Genomic DNA, 14,357 nt, shown 5'->3' with positions numbered 1-14,357 from the left:
CCTGCATGTAGAGAACTTTTCTGTGTGGGGCCACTACCGTGTCCTGCTGCTGAGGCCAGGTAGTGGCCGTCTGAGGCCTGCAAGGGCAGGCTGCCCCCAGGAGTTAAGGAGGCAAACTCTCTGAACACCCTGGAGAAATCAGTTTATCTTTGCAACTACAAATTTGAGTGCCGTGTCAAGTGACCAGGTATTTTTGCAGATGTCTCTGAGGTGTTAAATCACAGGACCTGGCCAAGCGAGATCTCTCAGCTGGACCCTGGGCAGGGGATCCTTTATGGAGGCACATCTCACTGTGGGGGCTGCAGAAATGTGAAGGTCAGCATGGAGGGAGCTTGTGGTCTGAAACTACCCCAGCCACTGTGACTACCACACTAGGAGAGATCATAAACCTGCATCCTCTCAGATGACAGTGAGCAGTTCAAGCTAAACATGTGTTGGTAAGCAAGGTAAGTGAATTCTAAAGCTAAAAAAAATCATTTTTCATTTTTTGAGAAGGAAACAAGTTTGATATTTCATACACAGACAATATTTACCATGCAGACTGTCGATTTCTTGAATAAAAATATGAAATTCATTTAAAACATTGAAGTTTTTGTGTATTTTTGTCAATGTAAACAGAAGAGCAACCTATTTCTTTGCTGCTCGATTTTCTCACCTGCACATCAATCCTTTTCTGTACTCTCCCATGGAAGAAGGGGTCTCTGGGGGCAAGAGACTTTGGTCAGAGGACTGCAGGGAGCCAGGCAGCACCCATGTCTTGGAGCCTCCACTCTCCCTAGGGCGTGTGCCTTGCTCCCTATTTTGTGTCTTTCGTCTGGGAGTTTTCAAGATCTTGAGAATTTTCCTGGAGACTCTGGCCACAGGGCCTGAAGCTCTTAGATTGCTTAGAACCCCATGGTAAAGGAGCACACTGAGGGTTTGGGGGACTTCAGTGTCTGGGAAGAAAAGTAAGATCATAGCAAATGATTTCTAAAAATAAGAATGACACCAAGGATGGAAGAGCTCTAGTGTTTCACAAGACAGTCACTGGAAAAAGTACAGGAAGTGTGGTTGGACACTATTTTTAAAGAGATATTCACACAATTACCTATAATCTTTAACTTCGTAGAAATAAGCAAAGACTACCCATATAAGAACCCATAGGAGCCATTGGTTCTGAACTTGCTATAGCAAGAGAGTCAACCAGCATCACTTACTTTTGGCAGACACTCAAAGGCAGGCAGAGGAGTGGTAAAGCCGTATAGTAAAAAATAAAAGGTAGGGAGGGTGAGGAGAAGCCTTCAGGGATGCTGCGATTGGGGCCTGTTGGCCTGGGGAAGCTGGAGGCAGCTAACCAGGAGGAGGGCCTCTTATGTGATTGGTTTGGGGGACACAGGTGGCTTTCTCTGGTTAGTTCAGCAGGCAAAAAATAGGGAAGCTTGCAGTTCCTGACCAAGTCCTAACCATTCTGGGATAACTGTTGCAGAGGCTGTGGTTTGGCTTTCTGGCTAGTTCTGCAGAGAATCTGATTCAAATCTTCTGGCCATATGTGGTCTGGCCATTGTCTGTTTGCATGTTCAGTCTCTTAGTCCCCCTTGTTGGTCATTTTCTTGTTTGTAAAAGGTTGGCCAACTCAAGGAAGCCTAGAGATCCAGCTCTTCACTGCTCAGAGATTATTCAGTTGTCTCTCTGGTCAACTGTATTGTGAGATCTTGATCCTTCTGTTGTTGTAGCATCATAGTGCTCATTTGACAAGAATGGGATGCAGTGGAACATCAGGACCACTATGACAGAAACAAGAGCAACTGTCCCTTTGAGACGCTTTGAACGCAAACCTCAACTGACCAATGCAGGCCAAGAGCAAATCCCATATAGGCCATGAGGATCAACCTTAGAAAGCCAAATAGCTTTTGCCTCAAGTTGATGTGTGACCTGTTCTACCTTCTCTGTTTCACTGATCCAGGTGCAGTATTAGCAGTGGCAGAGGCCATCACCAACCAACAAGAAATCTACAGCAATGAGACTGTCCATCACTACTCATGCCAATGAGTTGAGACTGATAGGTGCCCCATCTAGGGAAGAAGTAGCATTGCTAATGACTTCTGCCAGGGTTAATGATAAGTTTATGACAACAGGATTCCCACAGATGAGAACACTGCTCTGATTGTTTGCATAAACAATGAGTAACTCTCCAGTTAGAGTGCTGAATAACCAAGGGCGATGTTATGGTTTTTGTAGTTTTACACCAACCGGTTTGTGGTAAATCGTTACAGCAACCTTAGGAAAACCAACGCACCATTTGTATGTATGGTTAATGCATGGCAGATGTTTAAAGGTATTGCAGGATATTGGTGCTTTTCCTTTCCCCAGTGCACCTCATTGATCTGAAGTGAGGGATTTTTCTTTTTGTCTTGATTTTTGTTTTCTACGATTGAACAATCTTTTTTTCCCAGTGTCCCTTCTGTTTACAGTATCTATAAGTGCCCTTGTCAGTAGCTGACTGGTTGGGGAGGGGCCACCCAGCTGTTTGATCAGCAGGGCCACAAGTTAATTTTGGGTCCTGTCTTATTTTTGTTCTAAAGCACTTTTAAAATGTCTGGCAGGTGTTGTAGTTCAGGTTAAGGGGCTATTTCCCATTCTCATTTCTGTTTTTGATTAGGTCTCCGATTTCAGATTTAGCTCCTTGACAACAAGCAATGAAAGGGCCACTTTCTAGACTCCCAAATGGTACAATGTATTTTCTAGCCTATCCCAAAAAAACCTCCTGAAGGTGTTTTTTTGTTTTTTTGGTTTTTTTGGCATGACACTGGATTATGGTCTAATCTTTTTTTGAGGGGGAATGTTTGCGGTATGGCTTTTAGAAGACTTTGCCCTATGTTTTGAGCCTCTTTGTTAACTCTTCAATTTTATTGTGGACAGTGGGATCCTAGGATCCCTTTTGGGGGAGTCTAGTCAACTTTTGCCATTCAGGATTTAGCATGCAAGGTTCTGGTCAATGTGTACAAGTTGACATGGGTTAGGTAACACTGGGTCACATGCTTCTCCCCGCCGCTTTGCGATAGGGTCTTGCTCTGCCACCAAGGCTACAGTGCAGTGGTGCAATCATGGCTCACTGCAGCCTCGACCTCCTGGGCTCAAGTGATCCTCCCATCTGAGCCTCTTGAGTAGCTAGGACTACAGGCACGCACCACCATGCCTGGGTTTTTTTTTTCCATAGAGATGGAGATCTCACTATGTTGCTCAGGCTGGTCTCAAACTTGTAGGCTCAGGCAGTCCTCACTGATTCACCTTCCAAAATGATGGGATTACAGGTGTGAGCCATAGTGCCTGGCCAAAGTATTCTTTGTTTTTTTTTTTTTTTTTTTTTTTTTTGAGATGGAGTCTTGCTCTGTCACCCAGGCTGGAGTGCAGTGGCGCGATCTCAGCTCACTGCAAGCTCCGCCTCCCAGGTTCACGCCATTCTCCTGCCTCAGCCTCTCCAAGTAGCTGGGACTACAGGCGCCCGCCAGCACGCCCGGCTAATTTTTGTATTTTTAGTAGAGACGGGGTTTCACTGTGGTCTTGATCTCCTGACCTCGTGATCCGCCCGCCTCGGCCTCCCAAAGTGCTGGGATTACAAGCGTGAGCCACCGCGCCCGGCCAAGTATTCTTAATTATTTTATGAATAGTTGCTGATCTTGCCTGGGTTTGGGGAAATCCTTAATTATGGTTATTAATTTAGCTTGGGCCTAAGGTTTAAATTCCACAGTTGTCTGTATATGGGGCTCATGGAGGAACAGGCCTTCAGAGAGGCAGCTGGCATCCTGGGGTCATAGGAGGGTTGTTGTGAAAGGGCAGGGATCTGGACAAGAGGAAGAGAAGGGAAGTGTGGACAGATGTGTGGAAGGGAAGAGATCAGGATAAGGGGGAGAAGAGGGAGAGCTGTATTAGGGAAGCAAATGGATGATAAGCAGGAGAAGGATTTACTAGGAAAATGAGTCTAGGTTGTTACTGCTTAAATTTGCCAAATCGCTCATTAGCTTTAGCCAAAGAGTCTTTCAGGGAAGCACTTTTTGAATCAGAATATCATTTGGAGACCTCTGACTACCAATCAAAAAAGGCTGCTCATTGGGCCTCAGAAATCTTATTCTCTTTCATTTCTAAGGCGTCTCTCAAATGAGCAATTTTGTTCAAGTTAGATGTTCTCCAAATAAGATCTTCACCAAATCAACCTTGGTGAAGTTAATGCTTTTCAGAGATGGGCCTAAGAATTAGAATTATTAAGAGAGTATATGTAAGAAGCAGGAGTTTTTCCTGGAGGAGGAGAAGATTTAAACTTAGACAACACCATGAATGCTAGCTGGTGAGGCTGGCGAGAAATGGAATGTTTGTGTCTCTCAGGACATGAAAGCGAGATGGAAGCAGAACCTCATTCAGTTTTACTGGAAACCCACAGCAAAGTTTGTCCAAGTAGAGGCCAGTGTGATGAGAACTGCTAACTCAAGGGCTGCGAGGCTGGCTCAAATAAGAGGCTTATGAGCCCCATGCCTGTGTCCTTTCCTATGGTTTTCCTTCTTAGGATAAGCAGCACTTTTTGACAACACAACACTAAACACTAACACAAAATACAGTGAAAAGGGATAAAAAGAAGGGCCTGATTCCACTAGAGATGCCAGACAAATGAGAATCAATAACAAAACCAGAGTACCAAACTGAGAATAAACAGCCAGCGACCTCCACGCAGAGTGAGGTGAGCCCTAGTGCTGACCATATCGGCACACCTGATAGGCCAAGAACATGGAGGCATGAGGGGCCTCTGGGTGGCACAATGGGTGGAAGCCTGGGGACCTCAGGGACAAGCAGTACAGACTTCCCATGGGATCACCAGGAAAACTGTGGAAACCAGCAAAGGCTATTTATTCACAACTTGCTATAGCAAGGGAATCAGCCAGCATCACTTGCTTTTGGTAGAAATTTAAAACGCCCGAAAGACATGGGAAACTTTTATAGTTTTGTTTTGTTTTGTTTTAAGTATCAGATTGGAAGTTGTTGGCGGGAAATGTTTTTAATTACATTTTTCTGATATTAAACCCAACACAGTTGTACTTTAATATTTTCCCTAGGAGAACTACTTATTTTACAACTATATCCCAGTGTATCACCCATGATCAGCCACATAATTTGAATCATGCATTATCTTCTCTCCACATTCAAATTACATACATTTAGTATTTGGCTACTTAAAAAAAATCATTAAAAAGTAACAATTTAAATCCATTGATGGGAGAACCACAGTTAGTTTAAAACCAACAATTCTTGCCAGGCGGGGTGACTCATGCCTGTAATGCCAGCACTTTGGCAGGCCGAAGCTGGAAGATCGCTTGAGCGCAGGAGTTCAAGGCCAGCCTAGGCAACACAGGGAGGCGCCATCTCTACCAAAAATAATATTAACAATTAGCCGGGCGTGGTGGCATGCACCTGTGGTCCCAGCTACTCGGGAGGCTGAGGCGAGAGGATCGCTGGAGTCGGAGGTGGGGAGGCTGCAGTGAGCCATGATCGCTCCACTGCACTCCGGCCTGGGCGACAGAGAGGGACCCTGTCTCAAAAAATAGATGAATAAATAAATAAAAACAATTCTAATGGAAGATTTGAATAGCAATTTAAAACATGTGGCAACTAACCCTGACCCTGCGGCTTCAGTCTCCCCGCCGCTAGCTGAGGGCCGTGGCCGCTGCACAGGGGCTTGTGAGGATTCGGGGATTCAGGCAGCGCCCGCCGCGCGTATGCCAGACGTGCGGCCACAGGGTAGGAGCAGTAAGAAGGATCCAGGGAGAAAAGTCCACGAATGAGAAAGGAAACCCAGCGTTTGTAGGGCTAGGAGGACAAAGAAAATGCTGGCGGCGGAGGGCGAGCCTCCGCGGTGCGTGGCAGATGGGAATTTGCTCGCTGGCCGCTCCTCTTTCTGGAGGGCTTCCCAGCGTTCCCTCCCCCGCCAGGCCGCGGTGACGCGCCCGGCGCCTACCAGAGCCGGCTCTCGGCGCCGCCGTGCCTTCGCTCGCCGGCTCAGGCCGTGCTCGGGGTGGCGTGGGAGACAGAGAGCCCGGGGAGGACCCTGAAACACGCAGTGGCATGGAAGACGCCTAGGAAAGGGCTTCTCTTTCCACTCACGAAAATCAGTGTGTGAGCTCGAAGCCATTCCCCAGCGTGTCCGCCTCAACTCCCTCATTCAACAGATGAGGGAACTCCTCCAGGGAAATGCAGTGATGCGCTCACGGCTGCCGGCGGCCCAACGCAAAAGGGCGCTCCACAGCCCCGCGGCCCGAAGCCCTCGGGTCGGCTGCCACGCAGGCCCCGCGGCCCCGCTCGGACTCCCAGGATCGGTTCCCGGGCGGGACAGCCCTGCAGTCCACGAGTCCGGGCAGGGGCGCCTCCAGGCCGGAGCGGTTTCCTGCCTCGGGCACTCTGCTGCCTCCACAAACGGTTTTTGGAGGCACACACACGGATACTTTAACACGTCGGTGATGAATCAGTACCCAGCTGCCAGTGGCGGAGCTTCCTGGGCGGGGCCGCGGGCGCGCGGCGGCCTCATTTCCTCGCGCGCGCCGGAAGTGGCCGCTCAGGCGCGGCGGCGCGCCCAGGGGGGTGGGTGGCTGAGGCGGCGGCGGCGGCGGCCGTAAGGCGTGAGGCGCCGCCCGGGTGTGCCCGCGGCGCAGGAGGCGGCGGAGCGCATAGCGGGCGAACGCGGTGAGTACCTGGCCCGGCCTCGCCCGCCGGTCCGCGACTCCCGCCGGCTCCGGCCCGGGCGGTGCGGACGCCGGGGCTGCGGGCTCCTGTCTGGTCGAGTGGGGTAGCCTCGCGGACGGGTCCTGCGGGGAGCCCTGTCTCTCAGGAATGAGCCTGCCGGAGTCGGCTCCGGTTTTAGGGAAAGCGCGGCCAGAGACGGTTGGTTCGCTTGTCAGTGTTGGGGTTTTTTGTTTTTTTTTTTTTTTAACCTATTCATCACCATCTCTGCTCCACTCAGTGGATAAACTTTTTTAGTCAGCGGTGACCTCGTCATCGCGTTAAAGTAGTTCTGCACGCAGCCCCTCTTTATTTGTATATGGCAGAGCGAGCGCCGGTAAAGATGCTCTGTCGTGGAGGGCTCAGTGGGTCGGAGGAGACAGGGAGCCTCTGGCGTTGTCGGAGAATGCACCTTAAAAATGACTCTACCCTTGAGCAACGCAGGAAGCACGACAGTGATACTTCTGTTTGTGATGATGGTATTGGCGGTATGATAGTTTGATTATACATCTGAAGCTTTTCTTCCTCAGTCCTTGGCTTGTTAAACTTGAAGGCATTTTCTAGCGTGCTTTTGAGATAGATGTGGGATGTCGTGACGTTTCACCGTCATTCAAGGCTCGCAGGAGCAGGGCCTTCATGTCTGGTAGTTAATGTTTTTTGAATGTTGTATTAAAATAGTAGCTTCGATCTTGGAAGTAAGAAGCCAAGTATTTTAGGACTGAGTGTTAGCGTTCATTTTGTATTATTATTCTTGTACCATTTGTTTAAAGTTGTCATGTAACTAAAAGAATGAAAAAAGATGTTGGATTTCCAATATTTGTGGCTCAGAGGATTTTGGCCTAAATAAGCACAGTTCCAACCAGTTTAGAAGCTGCATTTTTCTCTTTGTTTTTGTGGAGGCATAAAATACATATGAAATCAATAAGAGCACGAATCTTAATTGTACAGCTCAATGAATTTTTACATACTTATTACCCTGTGGAAGTACCAGATATATCAAATTATAACCGTAGAACATTTCCATCATCCTGTTTTCCTGTGCTTCTTCCAAGTCAGTTATATCCTTGTTTTCCCATCTGTATTCTAACTTCTCTTATCAGCTTTTAGTTTTCTCTGTTTTGAGTTTCATGTTAATGGAATCGCATAGTATTCTCTGCATATTGTTTGTGGGACACACCCATGCTATTTCATGGTATTGTATTACTATGTAATAGTCTGTTGAATAATATGTGACTACGCTTCAGTTGATAGCCATTTATGTTCCCAATTTTTGTATACGATGTATTTTGAATATTAAGAATACTGTGGGCCCGGCGTGGTGGCTCAGGCCTGTTATCCCAGCGCTTGGGGAGGCCAAGGCGGGTGGATCGCTTGGTTAGGAGTTAGAGACCAGCCTGGCAAACATGGTGAAACCCCATCTCTACTAAAAATACAAAAATTAGCCAGGCGTGCTGGCGGGCATCTGTAAGCCCAGCTACTCGGGAGGCTGAGGCAGGAGGTGGAGGTTGCAGTGAGCCGAGATCATGCCACTGCACTCCAGCCTGGGCGACAGAGCCTGACTCGGTCTCAAAAAGAAAAAAAAAAAAAGAGTACTGAGGACATTCTTGTAAATTAAATGTCTTGGTGAGCATCTGTATACATTTCTGTCAGCTATAGAATGACTGAGTCATGGCATAAGCAGAAAATTACCAACATGGAGTCATTACCAGCCATACCATTACCAACCAAAGGCAGAAAATTTAACCAACATGGAGTCATCTTTTTTTTTAATGTAATAGAATTTGTTATTTTAACTAATATAACATTCAAGTTTGGTTTAAAAAAAAGCATAACTATTATGAGTTCAAGACGTAAGTGATTGATTCATTACCATGTTATTTACCCGTTGAATTGCACATTTCTGACCGTCTTCTGTCGGACTGTCATTGTTTGTTTAACTGTTAGACAAGTCTGTTAGAGCTGGTGAGGATCTGACTCTGAAGTTTAGCATAACATTTACTTAAGAACTGTGTTACTCAAGTTAGTGGTTTTTTAGAGGAAACGAAATACCAAAAGGATATGACTGAAAGTGGATTGAAGAATCATGGGACTGCAAGTCAAAGAACTTACATTGTTATTGTCATGCTACAAAGCACTAGGTGTAAGTGTAAAATTGAATTATAGGGCTAGTTACAAATGTGAATTCACAGCAGGAGTACAGTGATTTTCATATGGACTGAGATACTACTAGCACATTTATAATGTGAACAAAAGTCACTAAACATTTGTGGGAAATCAGTAGCATCTAAGAGAAGCTTCAGACCAAACAAATAAAAAAGCTAGGCACTGAAGCAGTGGAGCTAATGTAAGACAAAAGAAAACTTTAAAATAAGTATTAGTATCTTCAAATTTGTTAAGGTATTATGCCTACCGAACACATACAGGCTGCCATGAAAAAAAGCAATTGATTCTTGAATATTTAAACATGGAAAGTAGGAAAGGGCCAGGTGTGGTGGCTCATGCCTGTAATTCCAACACTTTGGAAGGCCGAGGCAGGAGGATCGCTGGATTCCAGGAGTTTGAGAGCAGCCTAGGCAACATAGTGAGACCCTGTCTCTACAAATAATTTTTTTTTTTTGAGAAGGAGTCTGGCTCTGTTGTCCAGGCTGGAGTGCAGTGGTGCGATCTCAGCTTACTGCGAGCTCCGCCTCCCAGGTTCACGCCATTCTCCTGCCTCAGCCTCCCGAGTAGCTGGGACTACAGGCGCCCGCCACCATGCCCGGCTAATTTTTGTATTTTTAGTAGAGACGGGGTTTCACCGTGTTAGCCAGGATGGTCTCGATCTCCTGACCTCATGATCCACCTGCCTCGGCCTCCCAAAGTGCTGGGATTACAGGCGTGAGCCACTGCACCCTGCCACAAATAATTTTTAAAATTAGCAGTATGGTAGTGCACACCTGTCGTCCCAGCTGTTCAGGCAGTGGAGGCTGCCACTGCACTTCAGCCTGGCTGACAGTGAAACTGTCTCAAAAAAAAAAAAAAAGAAAAAAAGAAAGAAAGAAAAAGAAAGTGGGAAAGACTAGCCATGACATGCAAAGTGGATCTAGAAAAGTCAATATACATCTAATAGGAGTTCCAGGAGGCATTAGAAATAGGAAAAGAAGAAATAACCACAGAGATAACAGAGATCCTGAAGGTAGGAGTGTCCAGGCAGAGTCTTGGGCAGCCTGAGCCAGGGAGAAATAAGTATCAGAGGACAAAGGACTGGCAAATATAGATCAACCTTTCCCTCTCTGTTCTGTTTCTTTGTCTGTACAGTGCGGATGAACAAGAAGTATGCCTTTTCTGAGAGCTTATGGAAAGATGTGTTAGGTTTGCTGACTGTTCCCCACTCTTCTTCCCTACCAACTCACAGCAGGGATTGGGGTTGTGTGCCCTTATATGATGTTTAACCTTTTTATCACATGTATTTATTTTGTGAAATTTTTAAAGTGTAAAAATTTTTTAGAAGTTAAAGCAGGGGTTGCCAGTATGGCTGGCTGCCTATTTTAGTATAGCCTGTGATCTAAGACTGGCTTTTACACTGTTTATTTTTTTATTTTGTATTTATTTATTTGTTTATTTATTTATTTATTTTTGAGACAGAGTCTCACTCTGTCGCCCAGGCTGGAGTGCAGTGGCGCGATCTTGGCTCACTGCAACCCCCATTTCCTGGGTTCAAGTGATTCTCCTGCCTCAGCCTCCTGAGTAGCTGGGATTACAGGTACATGCCACCATGCCCGGCTAATTTTTGTATTTTTAGTAGAGGCGGGGTTTCACCATGTTCCTCAGGCTGGTCTCGAACTCCTGACCTCGTGATCCGCCTGCCTCAGCCTCCCAAAGTGCTGGGATTACACGCGTGAGCCACCGTGCCCAGCCCTACACTTTTTAATGCTTTGGGGAGAAAAAGAAAATAATGCTTCATGACCCATGAAAATTATATGAAGTTCAAATTTCAATGTCTCTTGGAACACAACTATACTCATTCACTTACATATCATCTGTGACTGCTTTTGTGCCACAAAGGCAGAATCAACTGGTTGTGACATTTACTCTCTGACCTAAAATATTTGCTGATTCCTGGTTTAGAGGTCAGAAATGGACTTATGCATATATAGGAATTTTGCTAATGATAAAGGTGGCATTTCAAACTAGTGACAAGAGCATGGATTGCATGATAAATGGCAAGAATTAGCTATCTATTTGAGGGAAAAATTACTTTTATTAGGATTAGTTCAGGTAGGGAAGCTAAAATCAAGAAGTAGGAAAAGATTGATAGATTTGAGTCTATTACCACCACCACCAACAACAACAAAACTTTGCTTAATAGAAAATAATATCTAACACTTACTGAGCACTTATGCTTGTCATGTTTTACTTGAATAAGTGTTATAATTATACTCTAAGGTAGTTTCTGTAATTATTCCCACTTAACAGAGGAGGAAACTGAAGTTTGCATATATTACGGAATTTGTCTGTAATGAAGAGTAGGAAACCATGATGCAGATCTTTGAATTCAGGCCATCTGGCTCCCAAGCCTATTGTGGACAAGACAAACTGAGAAAAAATATTTGCAACATGGTAACACCATTTTGTAGGTATTATCTACATCAGCACATAAAGATGTACCTAATTCCTTTAAAATATTCTGTTGTATAAATGTCTTCAGTTAATTTAACCTTTCCTCTACTGATGAACATTAAGTTGCTTATACTTTTATTTTGCTGTTACATATAACACTGATAAACATCCTATGTATGTGACTTTATATAGTAGAATGGATACTTCTGTAGTATAGAATCAGGAAAGTGGAATTGTGAATTGTTGGATTAAATGGCCTGTGCATTTAAATCAAGTTTGCTCTCCAAAAATGTGTGTGTGTGTGTGTGTGTGTGTGTGTGTGTGTGTGTGTGTGTGTGGTTTAACTAAAGGAATCATAGTATCTTGGAAGGAACATTGACGGTCAGGCAAAACTGCCTCATTTTTTAGAGGAAGCCCTGGGAGGTGAAGTGTTATGCCCAAGATTACATAGCTATTAAGTAGCTGTTACATTTGACTCTTTAACTTGTTTTTACTGTGCCACAGTTTGGCACATTTTTCTCCTTTGTCTTGCTGAAATCCAGGTACCATGATTATAGTTTTCTCCAGAAACACCCTGTCAAAAGGATCCATTTGATATTACTTGTCCTTGGTACTCAGCACAGTGCCTGACACACAGTAGATAATCAAGTATTTGTTGAAAAAGTGCTTTCAGATGATCAGTACTTACAGACCACTTATTCAATAGCATGTTGACAACCCATGCATCACTGTAATACTCATCAAGTAATCAAGAACTTATCAAGAAATAAAACGTTCTGATCTCCTCCTTCCTAGATATTTACACTTCATAATGGTTTAGTTTTCTGACTGGTTATGTTTTCCAAATAATTGCGTGGCTTTGTTTTTGCTTTGTAAAAAATGAACTCAAAATTATAAATTTAGTTTTTGAAAACTTTAATGAGAAATTGTTCTGTGCAGAAAATTTAGGAAGATTATACAGAATATGTTTTATAATAGACGCAAATGGATTATATCTTTCAGAGGGCAGTGGATTAGTCTTGCAGGTTAGCTTGACATACTGCATGCAATGTACATGTCCTGGAAGTGATGCATAACATTTGTGTTCGTAGTACCAAAAATTGTGTATGATCAAGATTGAGTAGAAACTCTTTAAGGGTCATATTATTATGTAAGGGACCAGTGCTGTAGAATTAACTATCTTTAACACTTCTGTTGTCTCCAAGTCACAAGGCAAAGAGAAAAGATATGGTAAGACCTTTAGAGGAATATGTAAATATGTAGTACTCTATTTTTGGGGAGATGAGGGGCTTAGTTTTGTTTTTTAAATGCAAACTCGTAATCAACAAATCTTTATACTTCACTAAACTGGAGGGTTTTTTTGTTTGTTTGTTTGTTTGTTTTTTTACAAATGCCTTTTTGGCACCACTACTGAATCTGACTTGGCTTTATTTTTTAAACAGCTTCATTGAGGTATAATTGACATAAAATAAACTACACATATTTAAAGTGTGCAATTTGATAAGTTTTAACATATGTGTACACCTGTGAAATCATCACTACAACCAAAGTAATGAGCAAATCCATTACTCCCAAAAGTTTTTTCATCCCTTTTTATAATTCCTTCTTGGTACCACCTCCCACAGGCAATCATTGACTGATTTACTTTCAGTTAACTACAAATTACCTTGCATTTTCTAAAATTTTATATAAATAGAATCGTATAGTAAGTACTTCTGTTGCCTGGCTCCTATTACTCAGAGTAATTGTTGGTATTTATCCATGGTGAAGCATGTGTCACAGTTTATTCCTTTTTATTGCTAAGCAGTGTTCCATTGTGTGTCTGTTTTACAGTTTGTCCATTCACCTGTTGGTGGACACTGGGTTGTTTCTGGTTTTGGGCTCTACACATATAAGCTGCTATGAACATTTGTGTACAGGTTTTGGTATTGTTAAAGTATAAACTGAGGTAGAATAAAATTTTAAAGAGTTTTGTGTGAGCAAACAGCAATTCATGAATCAGACAGCAACAAATCGAAAGTGATTTGGGACTCCACCAAAGGAATGCAAGTGGAAGACTTCTATAGGATGAACAAGGAAGCAAGGCAAAAAAAATTTTGATTAATTGTATTTATATAGTTGCCTTGTTTAGTCCATCCTATTGGAAAGTCCCTAGTTATATAAGTTAGTTGATGGCTTCTAATTGGCATAGCCTAAGTTTGTTTGTTTCTTTTTTTTTTTTTTTTAAGAGACAGGGCTAGAGTGCTTTGGTGCGATCGTAGCTCACTGCAGCTTTTAACTCCTGGGCTCAAGTGATCCTCCCACCTCAGCCTCTCAAGTAACCAGTACAACATGAACTACAGACATGCACCGCCACGCCTGGCTAATTTTTTAATTTCTTATAGAGGCAAGGTCTCGCTAGCTATATTGCCCAGGCTGATCTCAAATTCTGGCCTCAAGTGATCCTCCTGCTTCAGCCTCCCAAGGTGCTTACAGGCATGAGCCACCATGCCCAAGCCTAATCTTTCTTTAATATAGGCACAGATAAAAAATAACCAAAGTTTACATTTGCAAACAGCCCAAATTAAGTTTTGCTTCTATTGCGTATATTTGCAAGGTCAAGGTTGTTTTAATGGCTTAACTGGCTTTGTCTGTTCAGGGGATTTACAGACCTGGTCTCCATCTTATTTCAATAGTATGAATATGTGCTTTCATTTCTTTTGGGTAAATATCTAGGAATGGAATGGCTGGATCATATGAGTAGGCTTACTAACTTATTAAGAAACTTGGCCTGGACTACATAGCAAGACTCTCTCTAAAAAAAAAATTTTTTTTTTTTAATTAGCCAAGTGTCTTAGGGTTCTCTAGAGGGACAGAACTAAGAGGATATATGTATATATGAAAGGGAGTTTATTAAGGAGAATTGACTCACACCATCACAAGGTGAAGTCCCATGATAAGTCATCAGCAAGTTGAGGAGCAAGGAAGCCAGTGGTGGATCAGTCCGAGTCCCAAAAGTAGGGAAGCTAACAATGCAGCCT

The 14,357-nt window shown here is 43.8% G+C and overlaps 1 protein-coding gene across 4 annotated transcripts in view; it reads left to right on the top strand.

Moving 5' to 3' along the window:
• Positions 1 to 6,571: 6,571 nt before the first annotated feature.
• CSGALNACT2 (chondroitin sulfate N-acetylgalactosaminyltransferase 2) overlaps positions 6,572 to 14,357 on the top strand; it is a 49,655-nt gene continuing 41,869 nt past the window's right edge. For 2 of the 4 annotated variants that reach the window (XM_032142927.2, XM_032142943.2), the window contains exon 1: positions 6,594 to 6,702. The gene's annotated coding sequence lies outside the window, so the exon portion shown is untranslated. Of the gene's footprint in view, positions 6,703 to 14,357 lie in introns of all 4 variants that reach the window. The other 2 variants (XM_058436517.1, XM_032142910.2) reach the window with 2 other exon arrangements.

This window comes from Hylobates moloch, unplaced genomic scaffold, assembly GCF_009828535.3.
Source record: "Hylobates moloch isolate HMO894 unplaced genomic scaffold, HMol_V3 SCAFFOLD_3, whole genome shotgun sequence".
NCBI lineage: Eukaryota > Metazoa > Chordata > Mammalia > Primates > Hylobatidae > Hylobates > Hylobates moloch.
This window is presented reverse-complemented; position numbering and strand designations above follow the sequence as displayed.